The sequence below is a fragment of the Canis lupus genome, chromosome 24 (assembly GCF_011100685.1).
Source record: "Canis lupus familiaris isolate Mischka breed German Shepherd chromosome 24, alternate assembly UU_Cfam_GSD_1.0, whole genome shotgun sequence".
In the NCBI taxonomy this organism is placed as follows: domain Eukaryota; kingdom Metazoa; phylum Chordata; class Mammalia; order Carnivora; family Canidae; genus Canis; species Canis lupus.
Genome location: NC_049245.1, coordinates 26,059,923 through 26,070,741, shown reverse-complemented (window position 1 = coordinate 26,070,741; position 10,819 = coordinate 26,059,923). Strand labels below are relative to the sequence as shown.

The 10,819-nt window shown below is 43.6% G+C and overlaps 1 protein-coding gene across 6 annotated transcripts in view; it reads left to right on the top strand.

Annotated features, from left to right (window-relative positions):
- Nucleotides 1–879: 879 nt before the first annotated feature.
- The window catches only part of NDRG3 (NDRG family member 3), a 74,506-nt gene continuing 64,566 nt past the window's right edge, over nucleotides 880–10,819 (top strand). For all 6 annotated transcript variants that reach the window (XR_005377813.1, XR_005377814.1, XM_038572225.1 and 3 more), the window contains exon 1: nucleotides 880–1,009. The gene's annotated coding sequence lies outside the window, so the exon portion shown is untranslated. The remainder of the gene's footprint in view (nucleotides 1,010–10,819) is intronic.

The following is a 10,819-nucleotide window of genomic DNA, read 5'->3' as shown; positions in this document are numbered from 1 at the left end:
ATCAACTCTACGTATATTACATGCATACACACCACAACCTAGGTAGTTTGTATTTTTTGTCATTAAAGATGAAGAACTCAAGCACTGAGAAGTTTACTAATCTAACCAAGGACACAGAGATAGTAGAACCAATTTGGCACTCAGTATATGTTAATGGGTAAACAAATCATAATAAAAGCGCGTATTCTAGTTTCCCCTCTTCCCAAGTGTCCTTCTGGAATTGTGCTTGATGAATAATAAGATTATAGACAATCACTGCCCTTGAGTTGTTAACATTTCTTCCATTTTCCCTAATTTAGTTGAGACTGTTTTACATTTTAGTCAGCGAGATTAACCGAGAAGCTCTTTCAGGTAGGGAATTATGTCCTGTACATTTTGGTGTTCCATTGTCGAGTCATTGAGCGTAATGTGTATAGTCATTCTTAAAAACAAAAACTCCGTTCCCCTTGTGACACCCAAGAAAGGAGGTGGTGTGGCTGGCAGTCGTAACACAGGTGTTAGAATGGAGGACTGGGAATTAGGAACCCTGAGTCTTGGATGCTAGTTCTTCAGTTAACTGTGCTCATTCACCAAAAATTTCGTAAGCACCTTCCACAAGCCAAGCACTGTGCTAGGCCATGTGCCCTTGGGTACGTCTCCAGGTCCATTTAAGGAGGAGGATGCCTTCCTTGCCCTGCAAGGGTTCTGAAGCGCTTCATTAAGGAGGAGATTTGGCGGAAGGGGAGCAGGCGGGCCAGACGCTGCACTCAACGCCCCTCCTTCCCGGCAGCTCCAGTTTCGGGTTCTCCCAGGAGACTCCGCAACCTGAGAAACTACATCCAAGATGGCGCCGCCGGGCACTCCCGGCTCAGCCACCATCTTCTCTGTAGTTCCCGAGCGGGGCAGGCGCAGTGCGCCTGCGTGGCCCCGGTATCCTCAGCGCGCCTGCGCGGCCGCAGAGCCTTCCCCGCCCCTCTCGCAGCCGCTACCGCTGCCGCTGCTGCACTGCTGGCGGGTACCCGCGCCTCAGGTGAGTGAGCGCCTCAGCCCGGCCTGTTGGGGACGCGCGGCGCTGCCTGCGGGGGTGTCGCTCTCCCGGCTCTCTCCCGCGCCTCATCTCCGCGGCGCGCGGGGGCCCGGGGCTCGCGCTGCCAGCCTTCTCCGAGTCTCCGACGCCGTCCGCGGACCTGGCTCAGCCCGGCCTCCCTCAGCTGCCCCCAGTGCCCGGGCTTCGGGGCCCCGCGACGAAGCCGCCGATGACAGCGTGCGGACGGCGAGGGCCGAGCCTCGGGGCGCCCGACCCCTCGGTCTCAGGGACGTACCTCAAGCGCGCCCCCCTTTCCTGCTCCTGCCGTACAGGCAGCAGAGCTCTGTGGGCCTCGGGTCGGGCGTTCTCCTACCCCGCACGTCCCGAAGCCGGGGGTGGGGGGGTGGGGGGGGGTGGAAGGTGGGCCGGGGAGGTCGCCCGTGCGACCTCGGTGCAGCGAGGAGTACCCTCAGGCTGGACCCCACGACGACCCTGTGCGGGAGGAGCTTCTAAGCCCCACTTTGCAAATGAGGAAACTGAGGCACAGAGGTGAAGTGTTTGCCCAAGGTCATGCGCTTGGTAGGGGCAGGGCTAGATCTTGAACTCAAGGTCTTGGGCTCTCAGGCCGGTACAGTTGGGATTTGATCTTGTACCTTTAAAATTTTTTGAAACTTCCTTCTCTGGAGTTGCTTCTTCAACGTCATGAAGGTAGGCTGTGAAAACAGTATCTTGTTGGAGTACAATTGAGGTGTTACTGTAATAATAATAATCGTAGTAGTATGTGTTGATAAGAGGTCACGTTCGTCCAAGGCTTACTGTGTGCCAAGGATATTACTGAACATCTTATGATGATTATCTCACCTAATACCTTAGCATTTCCCAATCCAGTGCATCCCCCTTATTTTTCATGCAGCTTTTTTTTCCCCTCTGCAAAGCTGGCCTCCATGTCACAGGTAGACAGATTAGAACCTCGTGGCTTAGGAGGTAGGGAAGCTTTCCCATATTACCTCACTGGCGGAACAGGGATAAGCCTGGTCTCCCCGCATCCAAATTTTACCCCCAGCCTGGGCCCCCAGAGGATATATAATTTGTCTTCCTTTTCTGGCTGCCGGGAGAGCAGGACTGGCTGGATCTGGAGGTGACAGAGCAAATTTGGCGAGCACTCACCTCATTTGGGTGCTATTTTTTTTTTTTCCTCTGTTCCAAACGCTGGGCTTGAGCATCTCAGTATTTAAAACAAAGTAGCAAGAGAAAGAAGGCATTGACAAAGTGGTGGTGAATATAAGAAACCTCCATGATTTAAAGCCCCTAAGGAACAGCTGTAAAAATATGTGAATGTTTCTTCCCCAAAATAACTAGCTCAAGTGTCGATTTTTTCTCCCTTAGCAAATCTTCCTACACACTTCAGAGCTCCATTAACTCATCACCTTTTCTGTGAAGCCTTCCTTGCTTGATTTTTCCAATTAAAATTATACACGCATACACAGTAGGGTAGAGGCTTCAGTCTTACCCTCAGGACTGTTAGCTCTTTGAGGTCAGGAGTCATCTTTGCAGTCCCAAGTGCTGGGTTCATAGTAGGCCCTTGGTAAAGATTCTGTGAATTTCCACTGCTTCTTTTCATTACTCAGTGTGATGTTTCCCTGCTGCCCTTCTGTTCCTCCTTCTTGCCCTTCAATTTCTCTTTGCTGTACTTTCCTTTAGAATCAACTTCTGGTTGAATCTGACCTGCCACTCAGAAGTCTCCATTCCATCCTGTTTCTGTAAACAGAAACCCAGATAAGGGTTTTGCACCAAGAAGCCTCTTTATCCCCAACTGTAAATAGTAGATTTGGGGATAAAGAGGCTTCTTGGTATATGCCACTTAAGTGTACAGGGCAGTTTTTATTTGCATGCTGAAGTAAGGTAATCTGAGGCTTATGGCCTTGTAGTCTATCCCTAGATACATGTGAGAATTTTTACATTCTTTTGCCTTATGTGACTGAAAGTATGCCCAAAGGGCTCTAAGGGAGGCAACAGATCTATGGATAGGTTTTCTACATAAATGAAGCTTTTTAAAGAGTTTTTCTAAATAACTTTCTGCAAATATATCAAGCTGTTATTGTATGTAAGGCATGATATAAGATTTTCAGTTGAATAGGGGGATCCCTGGGTGGCTCAACGGTATAGCACCATCTTCAGCCCAGGACCTGATCCTGGAGACCCAGGATCGAGTCCCATGTCGGGCTCCCTGCGTGGAGCCTGCTTCTCCCTCTGCCTGTGTCTCTGCCTCTCTCTCTCTCTCTCTCATGAATAAAATCTAAAAAAAAAAAAAAAAAGATTTTCAGTTGAATAGATGATGATCCTTGTTAAAAGAGCTTACTAGCTAACTGGGGAAACACCATATCTGGCTGTAACTCAAGTCTAAAAGTTGCTATAATAGCATTATAAACAAGCAATATGACAGTATAATGGGACATTTCTTAAAATCATACACAGTTGAAGTTGGCAGGAAGCATCAAGTCATTGAGTCTTTTTTGCTTTTGTGGACCTCATCCTGAGAAGTGAACTTGTCCAAGGTCACAGAACCGGGGCTACAACTTGGAAATTCTAGGTTTTTATTCATTAATTAGTGAATTCATCCTTATATCAACCAGCAAGTCTATTAAAATTCCATTTGTGTGCTTAGAACAGAGGTGAGGAAGAGAAACAAAAATGATTCATGTCTTTAAGGAGCTTTGCTGGGGAATAGTAAAGAACTGTTAATTGTTAACTATAATTGTGTGGTGGAGGAACTAGGTGTGTCACAGGAGTTGGGGGAGAGGCAAGAGGGATCAGCATGAGCTGTGGTAATGAGAGCACTTTGGGGAGGAGTTAGGACTTTCTGGGCTTTGACAGGTTGATAGGGTAAGAATTAAAAGGACAAGGAAAGGATTTTGAAGTAGCATGGTGAAACCCTGTTTAAGAAAATAGTAAAAAAACAAAAACCAACCAACAAACCTGGCTTGACTGGATTATAATAGTGGTTCTCTACCCTTAGTGTGCATTAGAATTACCTGAAGAGTTTAAAACTGATTTTAGGGGGTGCCTCGCTGGCTCAGTCAGTAGAGCATGCGACTCTTGATCTTGGAGTCATGAGGTCAAGAAACACTGGGCTAAAAAAATAAAAAATAAAACCATGTTGTGGGGGACCCTACCTCCAGAGTTTCTGATTTAGTAGGTCCAGAGTGGGGCCTGGAAATTTGTATTTTTAACAAGTGCTCCGGTGATGCTGATGGTTCTAATCTAGGGACGACACTTGGAGAATTTCAACTGGATTAGAAAGTTGAGAATCTAGAGTCAAAAACTCTCAAAGAATTTATTCCAGAAAAGTATAAAAATGTGTGTTATATACCAGGAGAGGAAAACTCTGGAAAGATACATTCCAAACTGTAATAGTAGTCACTTCTGGAAGTAGTATTTAGGGGATTGGAGAATTCACTTTGTATTCTATACCTTTTCTATCTTATTTTTGCATTGTTCATATATTCCTTTTGTATTTTAAAAAAGGAAGAGTCCTTTTTGAAGATATAAATGGATTTAAAAAGAGCTTGCCGAAGTAATCTAGTGTCATACAGTAAACATATTTAGACTGTATGCCAGATGCTACTAGGTTCTGGAAATACAAAACCTTAGCTAAAGTTTGCAGTCCAGTCATAGAGATGGGCAGATAACAGTTCTACATGGTATCATGTGAGCTTCCTAAGAGCAAGGACAAGAGTCTAGTCTAGCTTTGTGCATGGCAGCTGATAAGCATTTGGTAAATGATGAGTGAATGAGCAAATCCAGGCAAGAAGTGAGGACAGAAAGAAAAAGAAGAGGCAAATGGGAGATTCTGGAAGAAAAATTGGCAAGCCCGAACAGGGATGATAAAAGGAAAATGTGTGTCAAGGACTTCCAAATCCAAAGATTGATAACATTTTGACTGGGTTTACTGCAAAACTGGGTGTCAAGTTTTCTATTCTGAAAGACCTTTTTAAATCAAGCCCCCTCCCGTTTTTAAAAGACACACAAAAACTTAACCTAGATTGAGTGTATTTACCACATTTCAGAGCTTTCTTTAGTAAATGAAAATTTTTAGTTTTTTCTTCTAAGGTTTTATTTATTCATGAGAGATACAGAGAGAGGGGGCGGGGCAGAGACAAAGGCACAGGGAGAAACAGGCTCCCTAGATGGAGCCTGATGTGGGACTCCAGGACTCCATCCCAGGACTCCAGGATCATGCCCTAGGCTGAAGGCAGGTGCTAAACCACTGAGCCACCCAGGGATCCTGAAAAATTTTAGTTTTAATCACAATGCTAATTCTGTTGGATTTATCATATTTATCTACAATTTTGCCATCATTTGTTCTTTTATTAATGTAAAATTAAGACATGTGGAGGATGTTTTAAATACCATGCAAAAATGAATAGTATTGTATCTTCATCTTATTTCTTCAGTGAAGGGATTCTGTCATGTTTTCCATAACGCCTTACAGAGCTTGACATATTATCAGTCCTAGATAAATATATATTGTTCATGGCTGAATGGGGTGTACTTTGAAGGTAATATGGCTTCACTGCATTCTGTGATGATTTCTATATAAACACTAATTACATTACCAAACAGGCTATGCTATTAAACTTGGTAAAGAGCATATGATATGGAGTAGGTGTTTCCCCCAGCTTTTTTTTTTTTTTTAAGATTTTGTTTATTTATTCATAGAGACACACAGACAGAGGGAGAAGCAGGCTCCATGCAGGAAGCCCAATGTGGGACTCGATCCAAGGTCTCCAGGATCACACCCCAGGCTGCAGGCAGCGCTAAACTGTTACGCCACCGGGGCTGCCCTCCCCCAACTTTTTGTTTGAAATTTGTACTTTTTATCTTTCTCAGAGATTTAATATAGAAAATGAAATTTCATTTCCCAAGTAAAGGGGTGGCTTCCCCCAGGCTTTGGCTACATTATTTGACTATAGTTCCCTCACCACTTAAAAAATGTCCACATTCTAGTTTGAGTTTTCAGTTGATCAAGTATAAATTTCTGATACAGCCATTCTTTATACTTTATTACCTATTATTTTATTTTTTGTTGTTACAGGTTTGCAGTATCTTTTTAAAGGTAATGGTGTTTCAGGCCTGGGGCCATAGTTATTCTGTTGTAGAAACTGTGAGTTTGATAGCCTAAGCCCTCATTAATGCAATAAATCAGGGTAAAGTGCTTCCTATTTATAATAATATAATGATAAGGTTCAAAGTCTTGTCATCTTTTCATTTAATTGGTAATTGTTGGGATGCCTGGGTGGCTCAGTGGTTGGGTACCTGCCTTTGGCCCAGGACATGATCCTGGAGTCCCACGATCTATGGATGAAAATTGAATACTTTTTTAAAATTATGAGATTTTAGCTCTGAAGCTGTTTTATGTGAAACCATAATACTTGGCAGATAGAAAAGAGGGGAATCAGGCTATTTTCTCTTTATTTCGGCAGTTGAGAAAGCTCTAGACACAGGGCCTTTCCTGCCATTCTTCAACTTTTGTAGATACTGCTTTTGAGTCTTCGTGTTGGGACATAGTTTTAATATAGTATTGACTAAAATATAACTTTGAGTGATTATATCGAATAGGATAGATTGCTTTTCAGATACATCCAGGGTACAAAGCTCTTTTATTCATTAAAATAATAGTGATAATAATAATAATACCTAAACTTTGTATGGTACTTTTTAATTTTCAGAATTTTTTGGTCATTTAGATCCTGGTAAACTCTAGTAGCCAAACCTGAAAAATTAAGCAGAATTAATGATGAGCTGGCATCATGTAGAAAAAGTTGTCTGTAGAGGCCTGACCAAGCTCTAGATGCAGGATGTTCAAGTTCAGATCCTTCTGCCTGGTTCAAATTTTAGCAGTGTGGCTTTCTACATATTGCAGAACCTCTCCAAGCTTCAGTTTCTTCATCTGTAGAGTGGGGGAAGATTATAGTACCTATCTTAGAAGTGGGTTGGGAGATAAAATGAAACAATGAATGGATAAAGTGCTTATCATAGTTCAGTGTATTCGGTTAGTATGAGTATTGGGTTACCACATCTTACAGCCCTTGTTTGTCCTTTATCTCCTTGCAGGCTGTCTTAAAGAACCAATTGTTGCCAGGGTTTCTGTCTTAAAGCTGATAGGAATCCAGATCCTGTCCCAAGAGCATGTACTAGAACCTTGGCAGCAGTAGTTTTCCTAGTGTCCTGAGTTGGATCCCTAAAGAGTGGAAAACAGAAGGTAGTGCTTCTGTTTCTAGAGTTACTTTAGTGTAACCACTATGTTAGAGCTTCAGCTGGTTGGTGGGTGTCTGGGATTAACAAGAAGGCCCCTACATGGGTGTTGCTCTGTTCTAGTAGTTATCTGTACCAGTGCCCTGGAATGAATAGGATGATTATACAGCTCAGGCTCAGATTCCCAGCTTGGCAGTCTCTGCAAACCTCTTGTTTACCACCTGCTGCCATGCCAGAATTTAGGAGTGACACAACAGGAAGGTAGGGCTGTTTTAAGGGGTGCTGCTGTTTGCCTTTCAGAAAAATTCAAGGTGCAAGGACGGCCCTTCCAGGGGTGTTTCTGTTAGAATGAGGGTCTATGAGCATGCTTTACCAGCTGCTTTTGACCACTTTTCCCCCCTACCTTTGCTTATGCGATAGCATCTCTGAGGGTATTTCTTTTGCTGGAGAGTAATCCAGACTGCTTTATGTAGTAAAAAGGTCAGTGAGCTGTGTTATAAAAAGTCATTGTTTCTTCCATGGAGCTGGGTGGCTTAGGGCTTGTTTTTCTGACTTTCTGTAGTCTCCTGAGACAGTTTCCTTTCCTAAGGGTCCCCAGGGGATAGCAGTGAAACCAACATCCATTACTCTAGACACTAAAGGAGGTACTTAAGTCAATAGCTTTATGATTAGATTAATTCAGGCTTTAACCCTGGCAAAACTTAAGAGCCAAGTCATCAGATAATTGTGCTTCTTATAGACTGACGTATGGAATTTAGCCCAGTCCTTTGTGATATCTTTCAGAGCCTAGACTAGGAAACCAGGTGCTAGTCCCAGCCCCACACCCAGTTCGTCATGTGAATTTAGGCAAATCACTTAAATTTCTAGACCTCTTTTCTCATCTGAGGTTGAAGGCCTGACTGTAGACTACTGGTTCTCAGCCCTAGCTGCATGCAGAATCACCCATGAAACCTTTTTTTTCTTAAGGATTTTATTTAGTTATTTGAGAGAGAGAGAGTGAGCATGCAAGTACCGAGAGAAGCAAAGAGAAAGGAAGAGAGAATCTGAAGCAGGGCAGCCCCGGTGGCGCAGCGGTTTAGTGCTGCCTGCAGCCTGGGGCGTGATCCTGGAGACCCTGGATCGAGTCCCACGTTAGGCTCTCTGCATGGGGCCTGCTTCTCCCTCTGCCTGTGTCTGCCTCTCATTCTTCTGTGTCTCTATGAATAAATAAATAAAATCTTTTTTAAAAAAAGAGAGAGAGAGAATCTGAAGCAGATTACACACTTAATGTGGAGCCCAACGCAAGGCCAGATCTCATGAATACAAGATCACGACCTAATGCAAAACCAAGAGTCAGGGCAGCCCTGGTGGCTCAGTGGTTTAGCGCCACCTTCAGCCCAGGGTGTGATCCTCGAGACCCAAGATTGAGTCCCACGTCAAGCTCCCTGCATGGAGCCTGCTTCTCCCTCTGCCTGTGTCTCTGCCCTTTCTCTCTCTCTCTCTCTCTCTCTCTCTCTCTCTGTCTCTCATGAATAAATAAATAAAATCTTAAAAAAAAAAAAAAAAAACGAGTCAGATGCTTAACCAAAGGCATCCCCCCCCCCATGGAATTTTAAAAACAATACTTGGGCCTTACCCTTGCCCAGTTAAATTGTATCTTTAGGGTTAGAGCCTAGGTATTAATGTTCTTCAAAGCTTCCCAGGTCTTTCTAATAATGTGTAGCTAAGAGAAATACTAGATAAGATGACCACATTTTATTTTATTTTTAAGATTTTATTTATTTATTCATGAGAGACACAGAGAGAGAGGCAGAGACAGAGGCAGAGGGAGAAGCAGGCTCCATGCAGGAGCCCGATGTGGGACTCAATCCCATGACTCCAGGATCACGCCCTGAGCTGAAGGCAGATGCTCAACCACTGAGCCACCCAGGCATCCCAAGATGACCACATACATTTTAAACAAGTATGTCATTCTGTTCTTCAGGAACCTTTACTGTCCATATAGTAAAGTCTGATCCATATGTTGTGACCAGCTTATCTTCTTTCCAGCTACATGGTTCTTGTCTCCTGGATATGTTGTTCACATTTCTTTCTTTCCCAACCTGATATGCTCACATGGAATGTCCTTTCCTCCCATTCATCTGTGCAAAACATATCCATTCAGGGTCCATCATTGTTACTTCCTATGGGATCACCGCAGTCCTTATTTATTTCTCCTACCTCTGCACTGGTTCCAGACTTCATTAGCTCTGAATGCAGTGAATACTAGGTGCAATGTAAGACATGATACTCAAGCAATATTCTTTTTGGAGCATAGGACACATGGAAATACCACTGGTTTGACTTTGATGCTTTAATAGCATTGACGCTATTAAAACATCTGTGGGTATCTTGTATTATTGGCTAAATCATTATGTGTGTATATCTTATAACTATCAGTTAATGGGTTGCTATCTATGACCTGCTCCAATGGGCATTTATAGCTTTATCTTCTATTACTAATAGGAAATTACTCTCTTGCCAAGCTGGGACATTTTCCAGCAGACCTATGCTTTCTCATCTTCTTGCGTTTAAGTTCTCCTCCCTTTCTGGAATTTCTTTTTCTATTCTTCTCTCATTCCCACCTATAAGAAATGAATCCTTTCTTCAAGATCCAGTTCAAATATTACCTCCTCCATGAAACTTTTTCTCAACACCCACAACCTGCATTAACTGACCTTTGCCCTAAAGCTCCATAACCTTTAGAACAGTGGTTCTCAAGTTGGGGGCGATTTTGCCCCCCAGAGGACATTTGGCAATATCTGGAGACATTTTTGGTGGTCACATTGGTTTGAGGAGGGTGCTACTGGCTTCTAGTGGGTAGAGGCCAGAAATACTGCTAAATATTCCACAATGCCCAGGACAGTCCCCCCACAACAAAGAATTATCTGGCCCACAATGTTAGTGGTGTTGAGGTTGATTGGGAAACTAACTGCTTTAGAGTTTGTCCAGTTCACAGGCTCATGTTTATAGTGCTTTGAACTGCAGTGATTTGTTTATAGACTTAATCTCCCTTATTCAGTGGACTTAATAGTTGAAGGTGAACTCAGTCCCAAACCTTTGCTTTCTTGTTAACTTCATAGGATGGAATCCTACAGCCTGTGGCCTGATCCTAACTGCTCAGTGTAATTTAGGGCCATAGATAAAAAGAGGTCTTCAGCGTGGGGTGGATGCAGTGAGGCAGTCAGCTAAATTTCTCTCCTTTTCACCCTCCAGGTCTTTTTTTTTTTTTTTTTAAAGATTTTATTTATTTATTCGTAGGAGACACAGAGAGAGAGAGAGAGGCCGAGACACAGGCAGAGAGAGAAGCAGGCTCCATGCAGGGAGCCTGATGTGGGACTAGATCCCGGAACTCCAGGATCACGCCCTGGGCTGAAAGGCAGGCGCTAAACCGCTGAGCTACCCAGGGATCCCCACCCTCCAGGTCTTTTCGTCTGTAAGAACCTGGGAGGCCATGTGATACAGGGGCTACAGGGCATAGAGGGAACAGTTGGGGTTCAGTTCTAGCTATTGCATGTATTAGTTGTGTTGTATTGCTCA